The following is a 17510-nucleotide window of genomic DNA, read 5'->3' as shown; positions in this document are numbered from 1 at the left end:
CGACTGTATCGTATTTTTATGTTGTGTAGATTGCTTAAAGAGCACATACTACCAGCTGACAATGTGATGCCAGATTCCCAAGATGAAGCAAGAAAGATTTTGCGAAACTTGGGGATGGATTACAATTCTATCCACGCTTGTCCTAATGACTGCATTCTTTTCATAGGGGAATACATAGACATGGAGAAGTGTCCGAAATGTGATTCCGAAAGATATCGAGTAGATCTCCATGGGACAAAAATTCCACAAAAGGTTTTGTGACATTTTCCTCTGCTTCCTCACATCAAGTATTTCTTCGAATGTAAGTCCATGGCCGCCCTAGCATCATGGCATGAGGAGAATAAATCTTCGGATGGTGTGCTACGAATTCCTGCAGATTGCGCAGCCTGGAAACATATAGATGGAACATGGTCGGATTTTGCCAGGGAAGCTCGAAATTTGCGCTTAGGCCTGGCTATGGATGGCGTAAATCCATTTGGTCAAAGATCAACATCTTACAGTGTATGGCCCGTTGTCATCGTCAACTACAACATTCCCCCGTGGTTGACTACGAAGAAGGGGCACCTATGGCTAAGCTTGATTGTGCCAGGGCAATATAAAGTGGGGAATATGGATGTGTATCTTCGTCCACTATTGGAAGAGCTACAACAATTGTGGATTGGCATAGAGGTGGTGGATATGAGCCGACATACAGGACGACGGAATGCTTTGATCAGAGGCATTCTAATGTGGACCATGCATGACTATCCCGGGCTAACAGAATGCTCAGGTGATCTATTGACACTCCTCACTCAGACACTGTAAATCTTGTTTTTTCCCATAGTTGATCTATTATCATGTGTATACATGCAGGGCTTCAAACAAGCGGATACAGAGCATGTGTCACATGTGGACCTAGACTGAATGTACGTAGGGCGTCCTCACTGAAGAAGCAAATCTACGAAGGTCATCAAGCGTATCTTCCAGAGAATCATGTGTTACGCGACGGCTTTTTGGGAAGAGAGCCACCAAGGATGTCTGCACAAGCATGGTTAGAGCAGAAGGAGATGTGCGATGACGGATTGCCTCCAGGGATGAAGAGACTATCTCTATGGTACGAGTTACCATATTGGCCCCGACTCATGATCAATCACTTGCTCAATCCAATGCACATATTCAAGAATGTGGGTAATCTACTATGGGACCATCTGACCGGTAAGAAAGATACTTTGGGAGCCAGAGTTGACTTTAGAAATGTGGATCGTATGGAGCAATATTGGCCGCAAACAGCGTCTGATGGATCGATAAAACTCCCTAAAGCACCATGGATTTTCACTGGAGCCCAAGAACGCAAAGTAAAAGAGACCATTCGATCTTTGCGGACCCCCACTGGCGTAATGCACTCGCTCCAAACGTGTTTTACTAAAGAAGGAAAGCTTACCGGTTTAAAGTCACACGATTGGCATAAAATGTGTCAGGTACGTTCATAGTGGACTTTAATATCATTGCATAAAATGTGGACTTTAATATCATTGCTGCACATACTTTACAGTTTATTTTACCGGTTGCCATTGAGGGATGTTTGTCTCTCGACATCCGTAACACAATCTACAAACTTGCAAAGCTGGTGCAATGGATCTCACAAAAGGAGATCAACGTAGACTCCATACCATTCGCCAAACTAAATGCTGCGGAGCTTGTGTGCATGTTTGAGAAACATTTTCCTACTACCATGCTAACCATTCAGGTGCATCTTCTTGTTCACATAGTTAATGAGGTGGAAATAGCTGGCACAGTTCATTCCAGATGGATGTTCTTCTTAGAACGTTTCATGAAAACGCTTAAGGGATATGTGCGTCAAAAGGCACGTCCGGAGGGTAGCATGGCAGAAGGTTGGTTGGTATCAGAGTCCGTAGTGTACATTGGAGAGTGGCTAGACAGATTTGATAAAGCCCGGGACACGCTATGGCGAACCATAGATGATGAGCGCATATCTGGGATTGTCATGTGCAATCTCGGTGTTGAGAAGAAGATGACGGAAGATCTAGAGGCTAAAATCAACCGATTTTGCATGCTTCACAATCCAGTGATGCAAAAGTGGATTTCACAATATGAGGATGCAAAGCAAGAGCGACAAAGGGCACGAATCGAGTGGAGACGGGGAAGACGACCACCGATGCACTATCCGACGGTTCTGGAGAGCCTACCAACCTTCATGAGCTTAAGATGGTTGCACAACCAATTGAAAAGCGCACAACAATGCGGTGACGAAGTGACTGAGGAAGAGTGGGAGTACTCTCGGGGTTGCGCGACCAAGGTAAGTTTGCAATGTACGACATGCTAGTGACTTTATTTTTCTAAACGTTTGAACGGCCACTCATAATCTTTGTTCATTGTAGTATAAGTCATACACAGCAGCATGGTGTAAAGGTCGACATTTTAGGGTGGAACGAATCGACAAAAAGCGTTTTACTCAAGATTGTGGAATCATGGCAAAATTTGAACAGTTTAGTCGACGATGTTCCTCTGATGCAGATCCTGTGGTGGCGGAACTCACTTACTTCGGCACGTTGCAAGAGATTTTGAGGATCGATTACAGAGGATTTTTTGTCGACTTGTTCGACGTGCAATGGTTCAAGATAATCATGGAGGGTCGCAACGCTAATGTGCGTAGAGGAGAGTCTGGTTTTCTTGAGGTGGATTCTACTAAGAAATGGACTGACCTAAGAGACACTTTCGTACTACCAGAGCATTGTGAACAAGTAAGTATGTAAATAGTTAACATCCCCCTTTTACAAGTTATGTGCTTGAAAGCTCTCATGTAAGTTATGTGGCTCTGGCAGGTAATATTTCATCCTACAAAGTCTACATCAAACTGGTGGTACGTCATAGAGGTAGCCCCTCGTAGTGCAAGGACGTATGAAGGCTACCATGTGCCAATCACAACGGCATCAATGGAGGAGATCAGAGAAGATGCTCAATCACAAGCCGCTGCGGTGGTGCCAGACGACGAGCATCAAGATGCTACTACTCTATATGGGGTGCATGCAGAGGAGCTACAAAATGAAACAGAGGATATGTGTTTAAACGGAGAGCTCTATATAGATATAGGAAGTTATGCTGAGTTATGCGAGGATGAGAGAGAGATCTCTTAAAGCCACAAATATTATATTTGAACAATTTTGCTCCGGGTTGTAAAAGCTCTGGCTCTCTAAGTACCTTCCATGGCGCTCACATCTTTTGATTGAAAATTTTGAGTTTTCAACTTGCCTCTTCTATCACTCAATTCATTGCGTCATTACGTCATTGTATTTAATGGTCTTTGCGTCATTGTCTACTCTATTCATTCAATATTAAGTTTAAATATTCGTGTGTTTAATGCAGGTATGGATGATGAGGAGTTTCTTTCTTCTTTGTCACCGCAGCAGAGGCAGTGGTACGTGGAGCGTCATCGCTCTGGCGCATCATTGCGCGTTCCTACTCCATCCGCATCTCCCTCTATTTCGGAGCATTCGGCGCGCTCCGAAGCTTCGGCGTCGACGAGACGAGCTTCACACTCGTCTAGACACCGACGCTCTAGTGGTGGCGGTGGCGGTTGTTGTGGAGATTCCGCCACCGATGCCTCCACACCGCCTCGTGTTCGACGAGGCTCTTTACCCTCCCCTTCTTTGCCCGCCCCCACGCCAGCCACAGCATCGCCATCTACGCCAGGTTTTGCACGGCTGACTGTTCCTAGTAGCTACACACCTCTACCTACTCCGCCAGGGGCCACCCCACTCGACACTCCTCGCTTCGGGGCCCAAACGCCGGTGGAGACACCTGACGTCCGTACCCCCATCGACACGCCGCTAGAGACCCCTGTCGGGACACCCAGGTTCACGCGTCACCGGCCAGAGGGCTTGCCTTACTCCGTCGACTTCAGCGGCGGCATCATCATGGATGATGACGGCAAGAAGGTGATCTCGCGCATGCGTGGTCTTTGCTCTCAGCTGTTTAGACACTACATACTAAACAAATGGAGTGAAGTACCAAGTGATTGAAAAAACAGAGTCATCAGCATACTTCATGATGAGTTTCCCGTTCCAACACGAGATCAGCGCTTCAATGAAGACCTGATGAAGATTCGAATGCGCGAATACTGCAAACACAAGCGTTCCGAAGTGCAAAAAGCAATCAAGCATGGGTGAACAGGCCAGATTGGCTGGCCAAAGAAGATTGGAAGAATGCGAAGAAAGCAGCGCGCGAGAATCCCAACAAGTGGAAGCAACAAAAGGATGCAACCAGAGCGCGAGTAGAGGCAGGGAGCTCGCACCACTTGGGGAGCGGTGGATGGACATCATTTGAGGCCGATTTTGTAAGTGTTTTCGCATTGCTCTTTATGTTCGATAGTTTAGGGTTTATGAGTTTTTTAATTCTAACATAATGAATTCTTTGTATGTTTTGACAGTGGTCGATGACAGGACGTGATCCCACACCGTACGAGCACGAGTACACAGGCAGGAAGGGCTTAAACGCCCTGATGGACATTCTCAGTTCTCGCGGCGGCATGGTTAGTATTAGGGTTTACTCTTTTCTATTTTTTGTATTGTTTTATAAATGTCGTTATATGTTTATACTTACTGAAAGCTGTCTTATTGTCTTTTTTTGCAGAATCCGACAGATACGCCGCTTGGACGCGATGAGATGTCTGACTAGAGGACGTCAGTTTAGTCGTAGCTAGATAGCATTAGTTTAGGGTTTCTCATAGCTTATGTATCATGAGACGGATTTTATACGTCTTTTTGAACCATGTATATTATTACATTTGTCACCGCAGTTCATTTTGCCAATCAATTCTTTATGCCTATGATGTTGTACAATTGTCATTATTACATTTGCCAATCAATTCATTTTGCCTATGATGTGTACAATTGTCAATTTTACGCTTGTCAATTTTGCAAACAATGCGTCTTGTGGGTGACTATTTTGGGTCTATTATCTACCCTTGCACTTTTTTTAAAAAGTGAATCAAGTACAATATGGTTGATGGGTGGCAGGGCATTCAATGCTCTGTCACCAAAAAAAAATTTCTCTCGGACGTCGCTATAACCGTCGCTATTTATGGCTCTGTAGCATCGCTATGAGCGTCGCTATAGACTTCTGTGTAAACGTCGCTATAACCGTCGCTATGAGCGTCTCTATATAGCGACGCATATAGCGACGCTCTCGTAGCGACGGTTTTAGCGACGCCGGGGGTTATAAAAACCCAGTGTATTTCCGTCGCTAACAGCGTCACAAGAGCACACAACCTCTTGTAGTGTATGTCAAAGTCAATTCCTGCACGATGTTCTCTCTCTGAGATCTCATACAGAGCAATCCACGTGCTTATTGTAGCTTATATAAAAGGCAAGAAAAATGCACTGTAACCTCTCTCAAAAACTTGTCTTGTGCAAGCCCTTATCTCAACTGGTTGTGATTTCATTGTGTCATGCTTTTGTAGATGTAGTAGCAAGTCTTTGTTTTAATGTTTGAGCTTTTGAGCTATCATTATCTAGTGGAAAATTCTCTCTCTGTCCTGCTTTTGTAGATGTGCCAGCAAGTCTCAATCTTTGTTGTGATGTTTGAGCTTTGAGCTATCAGTATCTGGTGGAAGATTCTCTCTTTGCTACTCAATTTCTCTGTCCTGATATGATGCGATTTCAAATTTAAATCGAGTCGAGTTACCATACGCAAACATGTGGTTTCTTTTGCCAAATGTTGTTGAAGATGTTGTTGTCACTTTTTGTGACAACAACATGGAGTTGAAACTTGCTGAGCATCTGCTGTGGATTAGTTTGAGGGCTTGTGTGTTGTGCCTTAAAGTAATGACTGCCACGTGTTAGGTTTACTAAAGCTTCATTGGAACTATTAGCAAACCCTTTTCGTGCTGCTCCTAGCAGGTCTTGTCCTTTTTGCCTTGCTCCTAGCAAAGGAGGTGGCGCATGCAACTAATCTCATCCTTTTTGCGCTGCTCCTAACAGAGGAGGTGGCGTGTGCAGCAGGTATGAGTCTTTTCGTGTTGCTCCTGCCAGAGGACGTGTCGCAAACAGGTGTTCGATACGGCAATCCTGCTTGTTTAATGCCGAAGGTGGACGCCACCTGGATCGTTTTCAAGATTGTTGAATCGCATGCTTTTACAGGCGACTGCATTCAATGGCGCCGTTGTGTAGCCTCAGGTGGTGAGTGTTGTTCGTGTTCGTTCTTTATGCTTGAGAGCACGTGTTGAAAGACACCCCGAAATGTAATGCTTCTATGTCAAAGTCAATTCCTGCACGATGTTCTCTCTCTGAGATCTCATACAGAGCAATCCACGTGCTTATTGTAGCTTATATAAAAGGCAAGAAAAATGCACTGTAACCTCTCTCAAAAACTTGTCTTGTGCAAGCCCTTATCTCAACTGGTTGTGATTATATTGTGTCATGCTTTTGTAGATGTGGCAGCAAGTCTTTGTTTTAATGTTTGAGCTTTTGAGCTATCATTATCTAGTGGAAGATTCTCTCTCTGTCCTGCTTTTGTAGATGTGCCAGTAAGTCTCAATCTTTGTTTTGATGTTTGAGCTTTGAGCTATTAGTATCTGGTGGAAGATTCTCTCTTTGCTATTCAATTTCTCTGTTCTGATATGATGCAATTTCAAATTTAAATCGAGTCGAGTTACCATACGCAAACATGTGGTTTCTTTTGCCAAATGTTGTTGAAGATGTTGTTGTCACTTTTTGTGACAACAACATGGAGTTGAAACTTGCTGAGCATCTGCTGTGGATTAGTTTGAGGGCTTGTGTGTTCTGCCTTAAAGTAGCTGCATCAACAATTGTTTGGAGGTCCTCTATTATCATGGCATTTAATGGTGGCATTGCTGGTGGTGGTGAAGGGAGTGCAAGCAATGCGTCACCCAGCGATAATAAGAGCATGGACTTCTCTGGAGGTTTGTTTCTTTGGCTCGTCGACAGTTTCTTGTATGCTTATGTATGGTGATAATTGATCTACTTGCCCTATGCCGGTGTTGGTTTTAATTGTTGGTCTTGGTTTCTTCTTGCCTGCGAGCAACACACGAGAGAACATTGCCTTTGTGTTGGTGTTGTTCTCCCGCTCCTGGTGCTTGGTTTTTCTTCTCCATGCAGGTGATGCACTCAAGACGGTTGCAGTGACATCATTCCCTCCTTTTTTGAGGTGGTCCTGCCTACCGTGGTCTAGTGTCGCTCCATTTGCTTTTGCTGCATTAGGAGCACCACTGAGTGAGTTGGTTGTTTTTCCCCTTGGTAGCCAGGTTTGGCATGTGTTGACCCTGTTTTTGAGCTTAAATGCGCGTTCGGTCATTGCCTCATCGAGGGTCTCTTGCAATGCTTACCCGTGGTGATAATTGAATTACTTGCTCTATGCTAGTGTTGTGTTTTGATTCCCGGTCCTGGTTTCTTCCTGCTTGCATGCGACGCATTCGAGAACATTGCCTTGTGCTAGTGTTGTCATCCTAGCTCCTAGTGCTGGTTTTTTCCCTACTGCTGTGCAGGTGATGCAACCAAGATGGTGGCAGTGACATCGTTCCCTATTTTTTGCAAGGTAGTCTTGTCTGCCATGCTCGAGTGTTGTTCCGCTTGTTTCTGTCACATTAGGAGCACCATTGACTGGGCTTTTTTTTTTCCCTCTCGGCGATCAGCTTTGGCATGTAGTGACGCAGAGTTGAAATGCGCACTCGAGGAATGCTTGTTCTAGTTCACAAACCTGCTGCTGCTGCACAATAATATTTTGCAGGTTTTGTTCTTGAGCTAAAGCATGCAGGTTGTTATCTTCGATTGATGGGTGTAGCCACCGTGCATGGTGAGAAAGTGTTTTGCTGGTCTGTTGCAATATGATGATGTGTGTAAGAGCCAGCTTGCTTTGCTTGGCATTGTAGAGGAGCGTCTTCTGACTGGCTGAGCCTGTTTTCGACGTCAAGTATCCTTGTTCCAAGCCTGCGTGACAACCAATACTCTAGTCCCACATCCACCGGGTAGCATGGTTGCTGCAAGCTGCTTCAGCTAATTGACCATCATCTACCCTATGTGTTAGCAGGTCCTTTCAAGGAATATTATCCAAGAGCTAGATCTGGAGCATTAGTCTACGTTTTTTTTAATGATTTTTGCTTGGGTTCGACGTGCACAAGTTCTGTTATAGGGGATTGTCCACGCTCACTCCCAGGTTCTGGTTGTGCTCTAACTATCTTATGCTTCACAGCAAGCAGTCAGCCAGTGCCCTTGGTTTTTGTCGCTTGGGATTCTCCACCTGCCATTCCGGCGTGCCAACGCAAGCTTTCCACATCCTTCTGAGAGCTTTGTTTTTGCGGCTCATTCTTCCTTGGCTTTTACGAGTGTGCTGCATGCTAGTCGTTTTTACGTCCTCTTTGCTTTGCTCAACTAGTCAATGCTATGCTTAATTTGTTGCTTCCTTTTCTTGTCCTCCTGTAGAACTACGCAGGTTTGTTGAGTCTCCTCCATGTCCTACAAGCAAACGTTCATCGCACCTGGGTTGTCGAGCTCTGTTGAGCCACCCCCAAATCCGGACTTCGAGGAAAGCGTGGTTGGGAAGAGGTGTAGGCATGCCTTGCTTCAAGGAAGCCCTGCTAACCATCCCGCTAGTAGCACAAGTATGGCCAGCGTGCACATTCATTCTTTGTGGAACAGGATTGACGTGCCTGCGATGTTCTCTGCTGCAATGAACTCTTGAGTGTCGAACTGCATTAAGATGGTGCTCTGCTTTTTTTTTGTAGGCAAAGGATACTCTCCACTAGGGGAGGAGTGCGCACAAGCACCGTCTTCTTCTCAACAGCACCTTCCTTGCCCAGCTCGCGAATTAAGCAAGGCTGCAATCTCATTTTCTGAAGCTGGCCAATCTTCAGCTACCCACAATGTCTTGGACAGTGGAAAGCTATTGGACAAAGGGAAAAGCCTGATATTCAAGGAAACCTTGCCGTTATTCGTGATTAGCGATATAGATGAGGGTAGTAAAACCTTTCTCCATAGAGGGGAAAATCTTGAATTGGTACGGCACATACCGTTCCATCTCCCCTAGGCAAAAGAAAAATGCACGTTACTTCAAATTCGACATCGTCGATGCCATTTGCATCGACACGATCACCGTCGTTGTTGTAGATCCCTTCATTGAAACCTACACCAGGGAGCTCAAGATCGGCTTGTTCGTTAGGATTGATTGTCCTCTTGTGAGAGCTAAAAACCATAATGATGATGGATCAGCTTTGTTCTCCTTGCATGTCGATGCGACGACAGCCATTTGACCTTGTGACCCATTCCTTGTGTCTTTAGCTTTCTATCCTGAGACCATGATAAGCACATTTCTTGCTGACGCTGCAATTTCTGAGACTACTAGCCCACATCCTCTCTTGACGACACTGGCGTTTGTTGTTTTGCAAAGTCGTAATTTCCATGAGAGAATTGACACTACATTCGGGGATTTGGTTGTTGCTGATGGCCCGGCGACCGCCGGCCCCAGACGACAAAGCAGTTGTATGTATCAGAAACATTGGCTTCAGTGTTCCTTTCTTTCGAAGTTGACAAACCTTTTGTCATATGTAGGTGAGCTTTATCAACTCTCGAAAGCATGACTACGATTGAGTCATGGCCCAGATGGCTAGGGAGGACATCGTTATGTTTGTGGCTAGGAATATTGGCCTCTTTGTTGGCAAGTTGCGCACATTGTCTGTTCTAGACATCACAACTTTGGTCCCCGTGCGAGGACCCCGCTTAAAACAAGAATTGACCACAACATTTCATAGACAATGTGAGATTCTCGGCTACAATAGAGAGGTGACTTTGCATGCTTTGTACTCAACTAGATAAAGACATTTTTAGTGGTCTTTACACGTTTGTTTTTTTTGTAGGTTGTGGGGAGTTTGCGCTTTGTGAACTTCAATAGAGCTTTCTTGCATTCCCAGTGCTCAGTTTGTGACTCGCCAAAGGTGAAGAAGGTTGAAAGCTGGCTGTGTTGTTCTCTTTGCGATAAAGAGCACATCGTCAACACGACCCTCAGACCGGAGGCACAGATCCGAAGCAGCATTGACACGCATGCTGTGACGGTTCAAGTGTTAGGGTCTATGGTGGATCGCCTTCTGGCCTTGCCAAGGAGCTTTAAGGAGATCTACATGGAGAGCATTCCAGACGCAAGGGATATTTTATCGACATCCACTGTCAAGGGTGTGTTCAAAATTGGCACAAATGGGTCTAAGATATCTTTCACTCCTCTGTTGGAAACCTAGATGCTTTGAGAGCATGGATTTCCATAGCTTTTCGCCTTTCACCACGAATAAGTATGCTTCCTTACCTAGACCCCTCTACAATCGGTGAAATTTTGGCTTGTCCATTGTATATCCAATTCCATAAGATAATGCTTTCCTTCTTTTGGGCCTTGTTGCCGTGGTGACTCTCCATAACTCGCTTTCTACTCTTGCTTCCTCTCCATCTTTTCAACCTTCCAAAGCACAAACTCTCACTACCAGCCATGCTTAACATTAGCGACGCTCATACTGCGACGCTCAAATATGAAAATGCACGACATCGCTATGACCGTCGCTATGAGCGTTGCTATGTTACTCTTGACATAGCGACGGTCATAGCGACGCCGGCAGGGCTAAAAAAAATAACCGAGGGCGTCCGAAAACTTAGATATCAGATCTGAGTTTTCGACGCGCGCTCAAGCAAGCAAGGTAACGCTCTCCCTCTCTCTCTCTCTCTCTCTCTCTCTCTCTCTCTCTTTCTTCTCCACACACACACACACACACACGCGGAGAGGAAGGAGAGCCAGGTACGCTCCTTCCCTCTCCTTACTCTCATGTTCCCTTCCCCTCTTTCTCTCTCCTTCTCTCTCTCTCTCTCACACACACACACACACCAGGAGAGGAAGGAGAGCCAGGTATGCTCCTTCCCTCTCCTCACTCTCATGGTCCCTTCCCCTCTTTCTCTCTCTCTCTCTCTCTTTCACTCACACACACACACACATTGTGTTTTTGAGAGAGAGAGAGAGAGAGAGAGAGAGAGAGAGAGAGAGCACAAGCATAAACAAAAAACGCACACACATGCATACACAAAGAAAGCACACACACATTGAGAGAGGAAAAGAGAGATAAACCAAAAATGCTCACACACACATGCATAATCAAAGAAAGCACACACACATTGAGAGAGGAAAAGAGAGAGAGAGAGAGAGAGAGCATGCATAAACCAAAAAAACGCACACACACATGCATAATCAAAGAATGCACACACATTGAGAGAGGAAAAGACAGAAAGAGAGAGATATATATAAAACAAAGAGAGAGAGAGAGAGATAAAAGAAGAAGAAGAAGAGAGTTTTAACATCGTAGGAAAGTATCCCAAGAGACCTTAAAGATCTAGTCGACAGGAGTTGGTGAACTCAAGACATGTTATTCATAAGAAAAATGGCATAACCAATCTATCACACTTCGGTGATAGAATAGTTATACCATTTTTCTCCTATTTTTATTGGCGTACACACACACCCGAGAAGAAGAGAGTTTAATTTAACGTTGTAAGAAACTAATTAAAGAGACCTAAAAATCTAGCCGACGAGGAGTTGAAACCAAGACTTGTTATTCAAGAGGAAAATGGCATAACCAATCTACCACACTTGAGTGATAGAAAGGTTATACCATTTTTCTCTTTTTATTGGCACACACACACCCACACACACACAAGAAGAAGAGAGTTTGAACGCCGTAGGAAACTATCCCAAAAGACGTTAAAGATTAGGGTTTTCGTAGACTTAATAACGTTAAATTAGATTTAGGTTTATTAAATTAGATTAGATTAGATTTAGGTTCATTTTTAGTTAGATTTACGTTTGATTAGATTTAAGTTTATTTACGTTAGATTTAGATTTACGTTATATTAGATTAGATTTAGGTTTATTAATTTAGATTTATATATGTTATATTAAATTAGATTTAGGTTATTTAATTAAGGTGAGAAGAAATGGCGAGGAAATCGTTTAAGATAAGGTTAGAAGAAATGGCGAGAAAATTTCTTGCGCTCACAGCCTCGACAGTCCATGCGGACCAGCAATTCCACCTGCATGTTCGACTTGAGCAGACATCAGCTACATTGCAAGAATGACGTAACTGCATGCTACAAACAAAGATCTACTATGAAAAGATGTTAAGATGCTGTGAAATGCTACAGCTAGAGAAGAGGCAAAGAGGTTTTGTCCACTACATGCAGTATCATGTAGACGTGGGTGTGTAGATTTCTTGTACCCACAAATATATGCATTGACCAATAAAGACGAGATTATAACCCGGTGGTTCTGATCTCCGTGCACCTCTAGACCAAGGTGTGCGGGGATTGGACATGACTAGAGAATGTGAGGTAGTTTACAGTGTGAACAAAGAGAGAGAGAGAGAGAGAGAGAGAGAGAGAGAGAGAGAGAGAGAGAGAGAGAGAGAGAGAGAGATAAAAGACGAAGAATGTCAATAGAAGATTAAATTTGTTGTCCAGGTTATAAGATTTTTGCCCTCATTATGAGTAGTGACGAGGATGTGGGGTCGTCCAACCGAAACACCTATCTCTCAATGAGGATCTTATGTCCCTGTAACCATTGCAAGCATGTTGTGCGATGGACAAGACGCGTTTATTTGCAGCACGTTCGCGAATTTGGCGAGTTCGATCCATCTATTATAGATCGAGTTGTTGCCAATTAGAATTCGTCGGACTCTGACGCTGGCCAACAGGCAGCAATCTTGCAACCCAATAGACGTGTTCACAGGCGCTTTGGTCAAGCAACATATGTGAGGCCACAAGATGTAGTCCCTAACAGCTCGGGGGATGATCATGCAGACCACATTCCCAACGAGGCAATGTTTGAGCCCAAAATTGATGAAATGATCGAGACAATCATGGATTCAGAAAGGCTTGTCTATGATGATATGAAAAGTGAAGCCGATACGCCATTGTATAATGGAGCACGTGTGTCTAGATTGAAAGCGCTCCTGGTTCTTCTCAACATGCAGACAAAGTTTGAATGGAGTGATACTAGCGTCACAGCGCTTTTCAAGTGATCTATTACAATAATTAGTTTACTTTAATAAAACTCTAAATGTATAATGATCTGATAGATTTTTACACAATTGTACCGTATTTTTATGTTGTATAGATTGCTCAAAGAGCACATACTACCAGTTGATAATGTGATGCCAGATTCTCGAGAGGAAGCAAGAAAGATTTTGCGAAACTTGGGGATGGATTACAATTCTATCCACGCTTGTCCTAATGACTGCATTCTTTTCAGAGGGGAATACATAGACATGGAGAAGTGTCCGAAATGTGATTCCGAAAGATATCGAGTAGATCTCCACAGAACAAAAATTCCGCAAAAGGTTTTGCGACATTTTCCTCTGCTTCCTCGCATCAAGCATTTCTTCGAATGTAAGTCCATGGCCGCCCTAGCATCATGGCATGAGGAGAATAAATCTTCGGATGGTGTGCTACGAATTCCTGCAGATTGTGCAGCCTAGAAACATATAGATGGAACATGGACGGATTTTTCCAGGGAAGCTCGAAATTTGCGCTTAGGCCTGGCTATGGATGGCGTAAATCCATTTGGTCAAAGATCAACATCTTACAGTGTATGGCCCGTTGTCATCGTCAACTACAACATTCCCCCGTGGTTGACTACGAAGAAGGGGCACTAAGCTTGATTGTGCCGGGGCGATATAAAGTGGGGAATATGGATGTGTATCTTCGTCCACTATTGGAAGAGCTACAAAAATTGTGGATTGGCATAGAGGTGGTGGATATGAGCTGACACACAGGTCGACGGAGAGCTTTGATCAGAGGCATTCTAATGTGGACCATGCATGACTATCCCGGGCTAACAGAATGCTCAGGTGATCTATTGACACTCCTCACTCAGACACTGTAAATCTTGCTTTTTCTCAAGTTGATCTATTATCATGTGTATACATGCAGGGCTTCAAACAAGCGGATACAGAGCATGTGTCACATGTGGACCTAGACTGAATGCACGTAGGGCGCCCTCAGTCAAGAAGCAAATCTACGAAGGTAATCAAGCGTATCTTCCAGAGAATCATGTGTTACGCGACGGCTTTTTGGGAAGAGAGCCACCGAGGATGTCTGCACAAGCATGGTTAGAGCAGAAGGAGATGTGTGATGACGGATTGTCCCAAGGGATGAAGAGACTATCTCTATGGTACGAGTTACCATACTGGCCCCGACTCATGATCAATCACTTGCTCGATCCAATGCACATATGCAAGAATGTGGGTAATCTACTATGGGACCATCTGACTGGCAAGGAAGATACTTTGGGAGCCAGAGTTGACCTTAGAAATGTGGATCGTATGGAGCAATATTGGCCGCAAACAGCGTCCGATGGATCGATAAAACTCCCTAAAGCACCATGGTTTTCACAGGAGCCCAAGAACGCAAAGTAAAAGAGACCATTCGATCTTTGCGGACCCCCACTGGCGTAATGCACTCGCTCCAAACGTGTTTTACTAAAGAAGGAAAGCTTACCGGTTTGAAGTCACACGACTGGCATAAAATGTGTCAGGTATGTTCATAGTGGAGTATATCATAGTGAGAATTGTGTAACAAATTCGTGTGCGGACGTACTTTAATATCATTGCTGCACGTGTTTTGCAGTTTATTTTACCGGTTTCCATTGAGGGATGTCTGTCTCTTGACATCTGTAACACAATCTACAAACTTGCGAAGTTGGTACAATGGATCTCACAAAAGGAGATCAACGTAGACTCCATACCATTCGCCAAACTAAACGCTGCGGAGGTTGTGTGTATGTTTGAGAAACATTTTCCTACTACCAATGCTAACCATTCAGGTGCATCTTCTTGTTCACATAGTTGATGAGGTGGAAATTGCCGGCACAGTACATTCCAGATGGATGTTCTTTTTAGAACGTTTCGGCACAGTACATTCCAAATGGATATGAGCCGACACACAGGTCGACTTGATCGACGTGCAATGGTTCAAGATAATCATGGAGGGTCGCAACGCTACTGTGCGTAGAGGAGAGTCTGGTTTTCTTGGGGTGGATTCAACTAAGAAATGGACTGACCTAAGAGACACTTTTGTACTACCTGAGCATTGTGAACAAGTAAGTATGTAAATAGTTAACATGTATTTTAGAATTTATGTGCTTGGAAGCTCTCATGTAAGTTATGTGGCTCTGACAGGTGATATTTCATCCCACAAAGTCTGCATCAAACTGGTGGTATGTCATAGAGGTAGCCCCTCGTAGTGCACGGACGTATGAAGGCTACCATGTGCCAATCACAGCGGCATGAATGGAGGAGATCGGAGAAGATGCCCAGTCAGAAGCCGTGGAGGTGGTGCCAGACGAACATCAAGCTGCTACTCTCTATGGGGTGCATGCAGAGGATCTACAAAATGAAACAGAGGACATCTGTTTAAACGAAGAGCTCTATATAGATATAGGAAGTTATGCTGAGCTATGCAAGGATGAGAGAGAGATCTCTTAAAGCCATAAATATTGTATTTGAACAAGTGTGCTCCGTTTTGTAAATTCAGAGTTATGCACTTGCCTCTTTCATCACTCAAGTTGAATAGAAGAAGAACGCTTTCTGTTGCTGCTAGCCTTTGAACATTCCAAAGCTACAAGCACTGGAGTGTTCTTGTACGATTCTCCGACTCTTTAAGTATTTGCGTCATTGCGTCCTTGTATTTATCTCTCTCTCTCTCTCTCTCTCTCTCTCTCTCTCTCTCTCTCTCTCTCTCTCTATCTATCTACTTGTCCATGTTTTCTACTCCATTCACGCAATATTAAGTTTAAATGTTCGTATGTTTAATGCAGGTATGGATGATGATGAGTTTCTTTCTTCTTTGTCACCCCAACAGAGACAGTGGTACGTGGAGCGTCATCGCTCAGGCGCACCACCGCGCGTTCCTACTCCATCCGCATCTCCCTCTGTTTCGGAGTCCTCAGCGCGCTCCGAAGCTTCAGTGTCGACGAGACGATCTTCACACTCGTCTAGGCACTGGCGCTCTAGTGGTGGCGGTGGCGGTGGCGATTGTTGTGGGGGTGGCGCCACCGATGCTTCGACACCGCCTCGTGTTCGACGAGGCTCTTTACCCTCCCCTTCTTTGCCCATCCCGACACCAGCCACGGCATCGCCACCGACACCAGGTTTTGCGCGGTTGAGTGCCGTTCCCCACAGCTACACACCACTAGCTACTCCTCCAGGAGTCACTCCAGTGGACACTCCTTGCTTCGGGGCTTAGACTCCAGTGGAGACACCTGGCGTCCGTACCCCCGTTGACACGCCGTGCAAGACCCCTGTCGAGACACCCAGATTCACGCGTCAGGGGCGAGAGGGCTTGCCTTACTCCATCGACTTCATCGGCGCCATCATCTTGGATGATGACGGCAAGAAGGTGATTTCGCGAATGTGCGGTCTTTGCTCTTAGGTGTTTAAACACTACATACTAAACACCTGGAGTCAAATACCGAAAGAATTAAAAGATAGAGTCATCAGCATGCTTCATGACGAGTTTCCCGTTCCAACACGGGATGACCGCTTCAATGAAGATGTGATGAAGGTTCGAATGCGCGAATACTGCAAGCATAAGCGTTCCGAAGTGCAAAAAGCAATCAAGCATGGATGGAACAGACCCGATTGGCTGGCCAAAGAAGATTGGAAGCATGCAAAGAAAGAAGCGCGCGAGAATCCCGACAAGTGGAAGCAACAAAAGGAGGCAGCCAGAGCGCGAGTAGAGACAGGGAGCTCGCACCACTTGGGGAGCGGCGGGTGGGCATCATTTGAGGCCGATTTTGTAAGTGTTTTCGCATCTATGTTCGATAGTTTAGGGTTTATGGGATTTGAAATTCTAACATAATGGATTCTTTGTATGTTTTGAGAGTGGTCGTTTACAGGATGTGATCCCACTCCGTACGAGCGTGAGTACGCAGGCAGGAAGGGCTTAAACGCCCTTATAGAAATCCTGACTTCTCGCGGCAGCATGGTTAGTATTAGGGTTTATTCTTTTCTATTTATTGTATTGTTTTATAAACGTCGCTCGCTATATGTTTAATTATACTTACAAAAAGCTATCTTATTGTTTTTTTTTTGCAAAATCCGACAGATACGTCGCTTGGACGCGATGAGATGTCTGATTAGATGCATCAGTTTAGCCATAGCTAGATAGCATTAGTTTCTTTTTGTCCTAGCTTATGTATCATGAGACCATGTAACTATGTACTTTTGAAAACCATGTATATTTTTTAAATAATGACAATGGTTTGTATCTATTACATTTGCAATGATTAACAATCAAGTGATTTTGCTGCTGTGTACAACTGTCATTTATTTACTTCCATCAATTCACGCTTGTCATTTTTGTATCTTTATTTTGCAAACAATACGTACTATGGATGATGGAGTTAATGATTATATTGTCTTGTGGCTGACTATTTTGGGTCTATATTTACCTTTGTACTTTTTTTCAAAGGTAAAT

The sequence above is a fragment of the Adiantum capillus-veneris genome, chromosome 10 (assembly GCF_014529385.1).
Source record: "Adiantum capillus-veneris isolate H3 chromosome 10, ASM1452938v2, whole genome shotgun sequence".
NCBI classification, from domain to species: Eukaryota; Viridiplantae; Streptophyta; class Polypodiopsida; order Polypodiales; family Pteridaceae; genus Adiantum; species Adiantum capillus-veneris.
Note: the sequence above shows the minus strand (reverse complement) of the source record.